Source organism: Ixodes scapularis, unplaced genomic scaffold, assembly GCF_016920785.2.
Source record: "Ixodes scapularis isolate PalLabHiFi unplaced genomic scaffold, ASM1692078v2 PGA_scaffold0__279_contigs__length_252992795, whole genome shotgun sequence".
Lineage (NCBI taxonomy): Eukaryota > Metazoa > Arthropoda > Arachnida > Ixodida > Ixodidae > Ixodes > Ixodes scapularis.
In genome coordinates, this window is record NW_024609835.1 from 73,939,209 (window position 1) to 73,952,997 (window position 13,789).

Here is a 13,789-nt window from a genome sequence, read left to right on the forward strand (position 1 = left end):
CTGGCGGACCAGAGAAGCGCCAAACCTTGGCATGCCCCGAATTCCCAGTTTAGGTTTTATTATGGCAGTTATGGCTCAAATCTGGCACCAACTTTAGCGCTCCTCTGGCGGACCAGAGCAACGCCAAACTTTGGCATGTCCAAAATACCCAAATTGGGCATTGCTGTGGCAGTTATAGCTCTAGTATTGCACTACTTCGGCAATCCTGTGGCGGACCCGAGAAAAGCCAAACTTTGGCACGTCCCAAATACCGAAATTAGGCGTTGCTCTGGCAGCTATGGCTGAAGTATGGCACCAACTTTGGCGCTCCTCTGGCGGACCAGAGAAACGCCAAACCTTGGCACGTCCCAAATACCGAAATTAGGCGTTGCTCTGGCAGTTATGGCTGAAGTATGGCACCAACTTTGGCGCTCCTCTGGCAGACCAGAGAAATGCCAAACCTTGGCATGCCCCGAATTCCCAGATTAGGATTTACTATGGCAGTTATGGCTCAAGTATGGCACCAACTTTGGCACTCCTCTGGCGTACCGGAGAAGAGCCAAACTTTGGCATGCCATAGGATCGCCCAACTTAGGCTATAGTTAGGCACCGTACTTTGGCACTGATGAATGCCATGGTGCAAAAACCGAACTGCGCCAAAGTTGGGCCCTTATGTTTGCCAGACCTTTGCCCAAGTTGGGCATTCCTCTGGCGTGCTACCTGGGCAGGGATTCAGAATCTTCGATTCAGCACCTTCAGCATCAGGGACAAAGGTCGCCGAAGGTAATCCTTAATCTCCCGTGGTCGCTCCTCAAGATGTAATCGAGGGTCGTTTGGCACGAACCCTCGCCGGCCAATTCATTGGTACGGGCTGCTTTGGTAGACATGGTCGGCTTCATGCAGTGGTAGCAAAGTGGTTTTCGGTCGCACATTCGCATCACCTACGTTTTCCTCGGTGTACTTTGTTGAGCACAGTCCTACACACGATGTCGGGAATGCTTCGGCGTTAGAGTGTCTCATTGAATTGGCATTGAATACTAAGGGGCCGCCGGTGGTGGTCGTCGTGCCATTGTGGCGTAAGTTGCCCTTGGTTTGTCAGATGCCGCTTCGCTCGCAGAAGTCTCGGTTGAAATACCTGTCAAACTTGTTCCGAAACAATCTCGGCAATCAAAATAAAAGCCGGGCAACTGATGGCAGGAAGTAGCTTCCTGATCTCCTCCCAGACAGCGTCGTGGGTGATGTCGTGGATGCCTGGGAGGCTGGCGTCGAAGTAGTAGCTGGACAACTCGAGTGTCGAGACGCCGGGAAGTTGTTCATAGTGGCAGGCTCGGGCATGCAGTGCACATTCCATGTTGGAAGCCTCGGTGATATGAACACTTCGACTGTTGTTGGGGGGTTGCGGACAAGGCTGCCGAAGTGGTGTCCCTCACGTGAGGCGCATGGAATTCTTAGGTTCTTGTTTTCTGTAGCATCAAGGTCGGCGTGGGCGTGGGCGTGGGCGCTCGATCAAACGCAAAACATCCTCCACGGGTGCGGTGGCGCTCTCATTGGGGCAGTGCCCTGGACAGAATCAAGAATGCGGCTCTCTTTCGTTGATGTTGGCTGACGGATGCGCGCTTCAGCTTGATCTTGCAAACTTCCCATGACGTTAAGGAGGATCCATGGTTCTCAGACCAGCGCCGGCGGTTGCTTCCACGAGAAGTATAGGTTCTGCAGGAGCTGGTTGTCTGTCCACCCAATGTGGCGGGCGACACTGTCATATTGTTCAATCCCACTCCTTGACGTCTTCATACAGCTTGCGTGAAAAAGCGTCGGAGCGTGATTTGCGACGGGCATGCAAACAATGGTGGGAGGGGACACGGTTTGCTGCTACAGGTTTGTCATTGTTGGCTTAGTCAGCTTCGGATTTTCTGACAGGAGACCGAATTCCGGTGGTTTTTCCTGGTAGCAGCAACTGGCTCGGATTTCAGGTGCTTCGTGGTGTATTTCCGAGGTTACTCCTTGTGGTACTCGGTCGTCTTGCGGTTGTTCTGCCAGGCTCGGGTCAGGACTTTGCCTACGGCTCGACAGGGGTATAAGACGCAGAATAGTCCGCCAGCCGTGTCCCATTATCGAGTAACTCGGCTGAAGAGCCCCCGGGTTCACAAAGAGTGAACGGCTACGGGTAAAGTGCCCAGCACCTCCACCTGAACATACGATTACAGCTGAGCATGACCTGCAGTGTCCCAGAATAGTGAATATTGATAGAAGATAGGACTGGAACAAGGATCCGTGACAGTATAACAAAACTAGCAGAAGAGAATCTATCCTGACCACTAAAGAAGCTGCATTGCTTTAGTGGCATTGTGTCCAAATAAATCCTCTCCTTCGGGGTTTGGCGACTGCCGTGGACGAACTGAACTGAAATGGATGTGGGACCACTTTTCTGGTAATGAGCCACTGCAGACTGTTGCCACAAAGCGGCGTGAGCTGGGTACGTAACACGCTCGGTGAAATGTCCGGACAGCTTGCGATTCGCGTAACGAGTGTGGATGAAACGTTTGTGTTGACGAAACGTGCGACAGACCAGCGGGATCAATACCAACTGCAACACCTGTGCTCCGTAAAAGTGCACGTCTACGCCGGAACAATTTCGGAAGCAGCACAGCATCACCTAAAGCATGGCACAGGAACTACCAGCTTGAAGGCAGCTCTTCGGTGCGCCGCACACCTGTGCTCCGTGAAAGAGCACTTCTACGCCGGAACAATTTGTGAGCAGCACAGCATCATTCAGCACGGCACGGGAACTACCAGTTTCAAGGCAGCCTTCCGGTGCGCCGCGCAACCGAAGGGAGCCCTCGGTCATTTGATCGAAACTGCACCGCGATTGCACACCGCCAAGCACGACTCACGCAATTTCCGTCGCTGAACTGTGTATCCAAATATATTGCACACGCTTCGCTGCAAACCTCGAAGATTCCGATGGTCAACAAGAGCACAGAAACGTCGCCTTAAATTTTATCCTAGCGGTATCCGAATCAATCCGAGGTCCGAGCAACGTAGGTCAGATTGTCTCTTCCGTGGCAATATCCCGGTCGGTCACCAGCAAAATGCACACCGTTTCTCCGTATTTTCACGTTATACCTACGTCAAACACCACGCTGAACTCGGAACTCGCTTTCGACCGGCCTCATATGACGGCTTCCGCGTCTGAAATCAACTCGCCGAGACGAACGACAACCAACAAAGCATCCGACAAGCTCCGGCCCAGCTGGGGCCAGCCGCTGCATGGGCGCTGCCATCTTTCCTGTGACGTCACGTATTTGGTTTGGTCATGTGACGTGTGGTCAAATTTGCGTACAATGGCAGCCTCCTTATGGGGGTCACTTTCGAGTGCAGACCGGAACCCCGGTTTATCGCTCTAAGCCCCTCTACCTCGTTGACATACATGGACGCATTTTTTTCCAAATCGTAGCACATAACTTTGCTGTAAAGAAGCAAAAAAAAAAAAAAAAAAAAAAAAAAATTCGGGGGCGTTAGTGTTTTTTTAAGAAACTCAGTGTGTGACTTATTTAAACACCGGAAAGAATAAACACAAATTCGGGACGCAAACAGACGATACAACTCTTTCGTTTACCTTTCTAGCTTCGAGATTCTTTCATGGTTGTGTTTTATATCGCAGAGTAGAATATTTACGTAATTCTGCTCTCTTACAATCTGATTTAGATAAAATATCCAGTTGGTGTCGGACACGAGAATTAATTAAGTTTTAATGCTGACAGGTGTGTCATCGTTAATTTCGAAAAAAAAAACGCGACAGCATCTTATGGTGTTATTCCATTAATTATCGACATTTACACAGAAACATGCATGTGAAGTATCTTGGAGTCATTTTATCAAGCGATCTTTCCTTTAATGCTCACGTAACACAATCTGTAAAAAAAGGTCTGGCAGAATTCTAAATTTTATTAAATAAAATCTACGCAGTGCTCCCAAGGACCTGAAAGAAACTGCTTACTGCATCTTGGTAAGCCCGACGCTTGAATATGCGTGTGTTCTGTGAGACCGGCACCAAGCGTACCTTGCCTCTAAAATGGAACAAAGTCAAAACGTGCTGCAAGGTTTGTATCGGGAACGTACAATAGAACATCCAGTGTGACAAAAATTAAACGTGAGATTGGTTGGGAACTTAAGGCGAAAGAAATTTCGTCTAAAGTTTTTATTTTCTGTTTTTACTAACTTAACTAGAATTGATAAATATCAATATCTTGAATCACCAAACTATTTTTCAACCCGAATAGATCGTTGTAATAGGGTTAAAGAAATATTTTGCCGAGCTGATTATAAAGAATACTTATTTTTTCCTCGTGTAATAACGGATTGGAATTTACTGCTTGCATCAGCATTCACTGCTAATGAGGTAGGATTTTTTTTCCAGTATCCTAAATTTTAATATTCAAGAGTTTGCGTTTTATTTAGCAATATTTATTGTTTTTTTGACAATGTATTTATGTTCGTGATTATGTGTTTATTTTGTGTTTCCTTGCTGTAATGTTTCGGCGCTGCAGGTTGTTTCTGTAAATAAATAAATAATCTACATTCTTATAGGTTGGTGCTACAATGCCATATACTGTTGAATGATCATAAGCTGCTCTAGGCTCACCACGCCCTGTTATTCTCATGATATCGGTAACTATACACACATGTGAAGTTAAAAAAACCACAACATAATAGTTGATGTTTTTACTCTTTTACTCCTCACTTCATAAACGTACATTGAGTATGACTGGATAATCAGGTATTCCAGGTTTAAAGAAATAAAAGAACAAGCAAAAAAGTCATGGCATCGCCTAAATAATAATATACATGTGTACTTCCACCTTGTTCCTGGTTCCCTCAAGTATGAATTACAATCTATCACATGATAAGGAATATTTGAACACAAATGTTCGTCTCGGTTTATCCTGTCCATAAGCTACAAAGCGAGGGACTCGAAAAGAGAAAACTATAGAAGTCAAGCCCGCCTCATAAAAGCTTTTGTGAGTGTGGGAGTGCCTTCATAATACGACTATAAAACAACGAAACAGGAACTGTACAAGCTTCAGCGCAGTTACCTGTCCTGGCGCGAACAGGCCAATACACACTATTGAGGTTTTCAAAGAATTGAATAGAAAAACAGAACACATGTTTTGGGGTTACATTGCTTTAGGGTGTTTAATGATAAACATGAAAACAACAAAAGCTTAATCGAAAGCACATCGTGTTATCGAGGAGTATTTATAGTCAACATATCGATATAAACCGGTGTCCTTATTTTTTTATTGAAATGACAGATTTGGTGTTTGTCGGAGATTAATTTAATAGGCTGTATTTTTCCGCTAAGGATCAGAGAACATAATAACTGGATTCAAAGTTAACTATTTCCCAAAGCGTGAACACGCGCACGTGACAACTGACTTGTTTGCAACCTAAAATTCATGGCATAAAAACGACTTTTTGCATCGTTAGAAAGCAAAGACATAAGCATAAAATATAACTTCCAAAAAATAAGAGTAATTAAGTACGATGTTTTTCAATTACCACAGACAAATGAATATAGAGTAGCATGTTTTTCGTTGTTTATGTTTTCTTTGGACTTTCGTTTGGCGGCGATTAAATGGCATGTCCTACTTTTATGGGCATTCACAAAGATCAAGCGAAAATCTCTAAAATTTACTGGATCTAGTCTGCGTCTGAGGAAAAATAAATACTGAGAAAACTAACCTTAGACAATTAGGCAGGATTATTAAAACGGCAGAAGTCCACCTAACAGGTCTCCATTTCCTAGCACGGTACCGAGAATTCCAGTCAAGATTTCTGAAAGAAAAATGGAAATAAACTCAAAAACAGCGTATTTGTAATAACGTCTAAGGTTTCTATTCAGAATTGCAAAATACAAGCGTGGAGTAAACGACGTCTGTGAACAAACAAGCAATTGTCGATGCCTTTGAAATTCATAGGTCGCGGAAGGCGGCTGCATCCACTGGCGTCCCACAAAACATATACCGGTTTTCGGAAGTCGCCGTGCTCGTCAAAATATGCATCAGCGTCTTTCTTCTTTTGTGTTCCACGTTCGCCTCATTAGGACGTATATCTCCCGAGTTAACCGAATTCGATTCCGCTCACGTTTCTTTCGCATACTCGGAACAATTGAAATATTCATTAAGTTTGCCCGCAAACCGACTTTGCAAGGCCGACTTTCAAATGATGGGGTGTGTCCTTTAATTGCCCCTCGTTGGGCCAACGCCTCCTTTTGCAAGGTCTCGCTCTTGAGTGCCGTGACATCTCGCGAAAGGTAAGAACTAAAGCTGCAGCGCTGGCTGAAAACTATAGTGGCACAATTGTAAGGTTGTCCCCATTTTTAGAGTAATGAATAATCAATCTTCATCAGCATCTGCTTTTTCACACTGTCTTTTTAAAAAGGGACCAGCGCCAGTATTTCAAAATCTCCCGCGTCTACTCTGCTCTAGAGCATGAAATGTGAAAAGCCGAACACCACGATCAGTTAACATTATGCGTGATTCTAAACCAGGAACGAACGGACGACAAGAGACAAACACACAAGTCTCAATTTTAAGATGTGTGTTTTTCCCCTTGTCCTCCGTTCGTCTCTGGTTTGGGATCATATGTGGAAAACGTTGTCGCAGGAAGAAACAAAATCTGCAATTTGACCCAAGATAGTCATTTCACATACCAGACGCAGTGTCATATCGCAAACCACCCCTTAGCCGAAATCTAATGTCGCCACGAAGGGATCTCGGCGTCATTAGCCGAGCGCGCTCTTCGTAGATCACCGTGATTGAAGTTATAACTTAGGTTGTTAACATTGTAAAACTCAAAACCGCGGACTGACCTTGATATCCGGTTTTCGCAATGCTTTAAGTTTATCGGCCCACCTTTCTTCAAAATTATTTACATATAGATTGCTTTGTGGTAGAGTGGGGCAAGTGATAAAGTGTGTGAATATTGGGGGTATCCACTGGATACTCCTATACACTGCATACGTCTATCCACTGGATACCCCATATATTTCAAGTCGTCCTTTGCAGCGCATGCTCAAAACTATAGCTCCCATTTATCATCTGCCAAGAACAACAATCCTGATTGCACCATATGCACTGTGAACGTTCGTAAACGTGCTTTCCAACCGATGAAACTAGGTTTTCTTGCCAGACGACAAATGGGAGCTAGTTCAGAACATGCCCTGCGAACGACGGCCTCAAACATGGCGTCCAGGAAATATGAGACTTGACTATTGTGAGAATATACATTATCCAGCCTCAGGGCTCAAGCCGATTTAAACTCAGGATTTTATCGGACATACGTACCTGCGCCAATAGAAACCAGGTTCAATGTTCCACTGACAACGCCACCAATACCTTCGTCACCACCGAGGTTGAGCATTCCTGTGCCGAGGCCAGCCACACCCGTGCCTGTATCTGAAATTCGAAAGATATAGTAACCTTTAGCACGCTAAACGATGCCGCATTAATTCTGACAAAACTACAGTTTTTTTTATTCTTATTGTAATACGCCTTTTATCACACTCTAATGAACTTGCTGCACCAGTTGGAAAATATACTTTAATATTATTCGGCGATTGCACACTGCCCCGCGCAGAATCTAAGACTGTGCAGTATAATCTAAAGCGATTATTGATACCAAATTTGCTCAAAATTAGGCATGAAACCACAATCTGACGTAGTGAAATTTAACATGATGCGACCCACATGAGATATCTTGTCGAAAGGACGTGATGTTCTCCATAAACATCACAGATAAAGGAGCACACCTCTATAAGCTCGGTGACGGAGCCTTAGTGGGTGTGGCGTATGCTGAGTTGTGAAGCAAGCGCCGTGCGCTGTTTGAAAGACGAATGAAGGTATACGTGCGGCGATCGCAAGTGAGAGCGAGGAGACACAAACCCGACGTCGTCCACGCGACTGCCAGTGCTGTGCTCTGCATGGTTTGGCTTCGCGCAGAATAGGAGTTTGAGTCTCATTTACAATATATAAACCTGATTATTCCGTGAGTACAATAAATAGGCCCGCATTCTCCAAAAATAAATCCGAAGGCTTCAACGCCAGTTTTGCACGTTTCTTCCGTCTAGTCTTCGTAAATGGAGCGGCGTCAAATTGTTGAGCACGTAGCAAGTCGACGAATATTTCGCATTCGGCTAGAAATGAAGAGGAATTTATCATTAAACTATATTTCTTTAAATTCCCCTTAAAATGTTCGCAAAACCACAAAAATTTTTAAACGTTTTTTTTTTTTTTTTTTTGAGGGACCTAAACTTTTTAGTGGAAACGGGATAACACACTTATACAACTAGTCGTTCGCGTATATGTGTATGGGGGGCTTGTCGGTCTGCAATTATAGGGGGGGCATTGCATATATGTGCTAGTGTGCATTGAATGTCACTGGCGTATTTGGCAGTATAATCAATATGAGCATAAAAGGCAACCTGACGGAAACGTGCGGCATTTTAATACAATGTTACTTTTTTCGATCCTTACTTTTGGGCATCCTAAAACAGCACTTACTTATCAGGTTTTTCACGCCATCCAGGACAGTGCTGAAGATACCGCCGAGCTGCCGTTTTTTCCGAACAGGTTTCTGGGCAACGGAGGCTGTAATTGATCGCCGCGAAAAGCACGAATTTCAGACTTTTTTAGCTATTTTTGTAGGTGCGTAATACTTTTTTGGTCACCAAACAAGTTATTTCGCTCAATGCATATGATTAATTATCTTTATTCCCGCGTACTGTTATATATGAAATTAGTAAGATAGATGTATACAACATTACAACAATATCGGGCTGATTTCGTTTGAATTTAATCGGACTTGCAAGGAGCGCAGAGGAGAGGATTTTTTTACATTTGTTTAGAAAAATGTTTCTGATAACTGATTTTTTTTTTATGAAAGACAATAATCTTTTGAAAAAAAATTAGTTGCAAGCGGAATGGTGGAAAACAAACCTGTAGTGCTACGTGATGGGATGCACACAAAAAAACTTAATAAGTTTATTTTTTTCTTTTTTAACTTTCTCCAGTATTTAGAACTTCTGAACTTCACTGAACCTGCGAATATTGTCTTACGTATCAGGAACTATTATCAGCAATTTTTAAGAAAACAATTGATTTTTTTATAGTTTATTTTGTACTAAACTGTAAACATATAATCCAGGATTATTTTGCTTCATAAACGAATAGCTGACTGTATCATACAAAAAATTTAAAACTATGCCATGAAACAACTGTCGGTACGGCTATGAACATAGGCCATCTAGTGGTGTTCATGTCAGGACTATTTACTGAATAAATTATATAATGTACCAAATTTGTTAAAAACGCATCATTTGCATTAGTTTTACGTAAATCTTCTAAAAAATACAATACATGTTTATTCTTTTATATTTTTCTTTTTCATTCTTGCCCGTAATGTTTACATTAAAAACACAATATATGAGTATCGTCTTTTATATGTATCATCGGGGCAATGCCGCTGTTAATCCTGCCTTTGGATTTGTGGTCAAGCATGCGGACTTCACCGCAACGTTACTAGTGGGCTGAAGAGTAGCAGACGTTTTTGAAAAAACCACTTTGCCGTGAGGTTTTCCCTGGTATATCTATCTCACAATTTCAGGAATAACCCTCAAACATCACCAAGTGCTAAAATAAGTAACTCAGGTTCAGCCATGTCGTCTGATGAATCATCGATGCATCAGGTTAGAACGCATGTCGCTATGGAACGTTTGGCGTTTGCGCCAAACGTTCGATAGCGTACCAAACTTTTTCTGTGAACTCGAGTGCACAACCGTACGCATATGATAGCTTCAGAAACTTGAGAAAAGAAAAACAAATGGTTCTTTCAACGCCATTCAGCACGTGTCCATTTAATTTTTAACGAACTGTCAGGTTGTAATTTATTAATGGCAGTGGCGTTGATCGCGCCAATTAATCGATCACATGTTTGAAAGAATTCAATTAAGAACGCACCCATTGATCTATCACATATTTGAAAGAATTCAATTAAGAAAAAAAAGAAGCATGTCGAAAGAACATTGACAGCGCTAATTGTTTGTTTTGGCACCGTGGTTCGAATAGCCTTGAAAATGTATAAATGTCCATTGTTTATGATATATACGATGGTTTTTATGTTGGCCTGCGCTTTGGAATGCAGGACCTGTTTGAAAAGTGTACTTCACAATTCAATGCTCACATTTCTTAGTGTACGTCGAAGTGTGGTGTTTTCGTTTACACGAATAAGGCTTCGCATAATTACAGTTAAGGTCAAGTGTGTATATCTATTAACATTAAGAAACCTCGTGGTTTGTGGCATTTGGCACTTGTTTGTCATGATGAATGAAATATATTGAAGTTTTGAGTTATTATTCGCAGAAATAACATTTTTCTTGCTCACGCTTTCTTGTTTACTCGTAAAAAACATAATGACAAAGACCATTTTTGCAACATCTGTTATTCTCGAGTCGACCAAGAACGTTGCGGTGAAGCCAACATTTCCGAGCCGAGGATTGCAAGTCACTGTGAAACGGTGGCTTATTTAACTGGTTGTACCGAGAACACAACAAAACAGGGTCCACAAATAATTATATCCAATTATTTGTACCTTATGAGCAATCAACAAAAAAGTGTGAGATTCAAATAAATATTCAATGTTCGGAGAAACTTGACCCCAAATAACTCGACTTACAAGTTTCGAGCATAAAGGATGCATATTTAAATAGTTGTATGAAAAACACAAAAACAAAAATTGTCACTCAATATTTCTACCTTGTAAATGCTAACGTCATGAGCAAACAAAACAGAAATTTAGAAAAAAATAAAAAAATTTAGACTTTTATTAGGTTTGGAGCAATATATACTTACTGATTACCAGCTGAACGTTAGGAAAAGCGACGAAGAGAGAAAGAAACACACTGCTGGACTATCAACCCTTTTTTTATAAACTTCCTTTTCCTCAACCCAATCCTTAAAAGGGCAGCTTCTTCTTCTTCAGTCAAAGCTTAGACTTAAACTTCCTTTTTCTTCTCACGAATCGTGGTGTTCTCCACCTCTTCGACTTTCCCCATCCCAAAAGGGTAGCTTCTACTACTTCAGTCGGACCTTAGACAGAAACTTCCTTTTTTTTTTTTTTCTTTGCCTGTTAGAGTACGTCGACGACCATGGAAGCAGTCATCCACACCCCTCGTGGAAAGAACCACATCTATACCAATTGTTGACGGAACTGCATCCATACCCTCATGGACTGAACCGCATCCATCGTTTTAACTACACACGAATCACAGCCTACACATCGCTAACTATGGAAACCCAGAGAGAACAACCGGTGACGGCAGAGCGTTAACTGAGCTCGCCCGCATTCAACCGCGCCGCGGCCCAACACCTCTCCTACATAACAAAGCCGTAGGGCTGAATGAGATGGTGTCATCAGACAAGGCCAACGCTGGACACAGATTGGAAACGACTTATGCGTCAACGTTGGGCTAAAATTTGACTCGAAGCCGAGCGCTGACGCAGCACTCGTTTCCAACCCGTGTCGCTCGTTGGCCTTCTCTGATGACCTCATCTCATTCAGCAGTACGGCTTTGTTACCTAGGAGGTGTCTGACGATTCTGTTACACCTATAAATGTTCTGCATTCAGTGACATAGCGACAAGAAGTGCCGGTAGAGCGGTAAAGCTGAGATAAAAAGTTCATCAGCACTAACGTTCGGTATTAGTCAAGTTTCTGTAAGTATAACCATATCACTGTTGCTGTCTCTGAGAAGGCTGCATATCTCTTTTTTTTTTTTTTTTGTTTGTTTGGCCATGCGACTACGAAGGTTCGTAAAAGTGACATGATGCGACTGCAATTTCTTAGTTCTGATACGAGGGCAGTTCGGTGGCTGGATGTGGGTCTTCCCATTCCGTTTCAGTCACGCTCCAAGATATTTCACAGTCATTAATCGGGGAGTAAACGTAATGCTTGCTGGGGGAATACGCAGTTTATCAAAGCAAATCTTGAAGGGCGAGTTTTGTTGCTCTGCAAACTTAGATACCTTGCCGCGCGCTAGGGGAACTGAGAATTGTCCTCTCGAGCAGAAAAAGTATAGTGTTTTTTAGCTTGTGACCGGCCGCCAAGATTGACTCTTCCTTTATCTTTAAAGCATAGCAACTCTGCAATTATTGGGCGTATATTGTTTTCAGTGAAACGACCTAACCGATGATATCTTTCGAGATTCGAGGGGTCCAGTTGAATGGCTAAATTTTACGAGCAAACATTCGCCCACGTTACTGACTGAGGATCCGATAATCCAAATAAAACTAAATTCGACCGACGAGGGTGCTTTTCAGAATCATCACACCAAGCTTTCTATTTGAGAATTTCTGATGGAAGAATGTTTAGCGGGTTTATAAGAGATTGCGGCTGAGGTGAAACTCTTTCAAGCTATAATATTTTGCTCGATGTTAATAATTCTGTCGTCAAGAATTTTGGCCCTGGCTTCAGCTGCTCGCTAATCATTCTGCGAGCATATTCCCTTGGCAAGTTTCAATATGAGATATATCATCGCATGGCATGCACCAATAAAAACGCATTTAAAACATTTCTTACGGTACACTGACAAGTTTCGCATGGCTAGATTATTACGAAAGCACAACCCGCAAGGGCGCAGCAATTAACAAGACATTTGCAACAAAAAAAAATCTACCTTTATTTCCGCAACAAAACAGACGGTCGAGAACAAATTACTGCTAAGGGCTTCCCTCGCCCTCTCTTGTTCCGTCCCTCCGTCCCTCGGGATCACGACAAAAAAACTAGAAATTCTCCAACACTAAAATTAATTTAATGAATCGAAACATATTTTTATGATAAGTAAAAAAAGAAAACCTCTTTAACGCGAAAAATATTGCAATTAATAAAACCGTGATTTTTAAGAACCCTGAAGCACCAAAAAACGCGTTGATTTAAATTGAAGCTGATCGCGTAGAAGCGGTGGATCAAACTATCCACGCGACTCTCGGAAACTGATGCGAAAGTCCTGCGGTTTAAGTTTGACTTCTCATGTACACTAAAAAAAAAATATATATATATATATATATATTATATTAGGGGGGTGGGGTAAGTCTAAGATTGAAATAAAAGTGGAATAGGCACATAAACAAGTTTCCTCGATTGATAACAAGCTATTTGTTTAATAACTGAAGAAATAATAGTTATATCTCATGTAGGTACGTACAATCAGCGATCATAGCATATCCTATCAATCCTAATTTTTCCATTCGTGGGGCGCGAGAATTTAGGCCGCACGCCTCGCGGCCTCGAAAACGTGTGAGCGAATTAGGACGGTTCCAGCCTAATTCCTGGTAAAATTATACGATACCTTATCCGAAAGGCGCTCGCTACATTTTTCGCAGATTGAGAAATGCTTATGAGTAGAAAGCATTGCTGGAGGCAGCATATGTCACTTTTTATTCGATTTTCCTGGGTTAATAAAGAAACGTACCTTCCTCGTCAGCAAACTTCGAGCAACAACATGGCACTTTGCCCGCAATAAAACCTGAGGCAACTGCACACGCACGCAGCCTCGATTAACGCATTTGTTGCATGAGCAGCCGTGCAGAAAACTGAGACCACTTCGCGTGCCCAGAAGACAAAAAAAAGCTTCCCTAATAATCAACGATACATTGACGTCATTTTTGGCACTTCTACTACCCTCCAAAAAGGCGTAATATTTTTCCTGTCTGTTTCTAAAAACAAAGCTAAGCTTCGTTTCATCTTAAGTCCAGACG

At 42.6% G+C, this 13,789-nt stretch overlaps 1 long non-coding RNA gene across 1 annotated transcript; it reads right to left on the reverse strand.

Moving 5' to 3' along the window:
• Positions 1 to 4,171: 4,171 nt before the first annotated feature.
• Positions 4,172 to 8,638, reverse strand: LOC120838643. Its single transcript, XR_006076546.1, has 3 exons — positions 8,541 to 8,638; positions 7,326 to 7,436; positions 4,172 to 5,814 (listed from the first exon to the last, which is right to left on the reverse strand). It is a non-coding gene; the product is annotated as an uncharacterized LOC120838643 (long non-coding RNA).
• Positions 8,639 to 13,789: the final 5,151 nt, after the last annotated feature.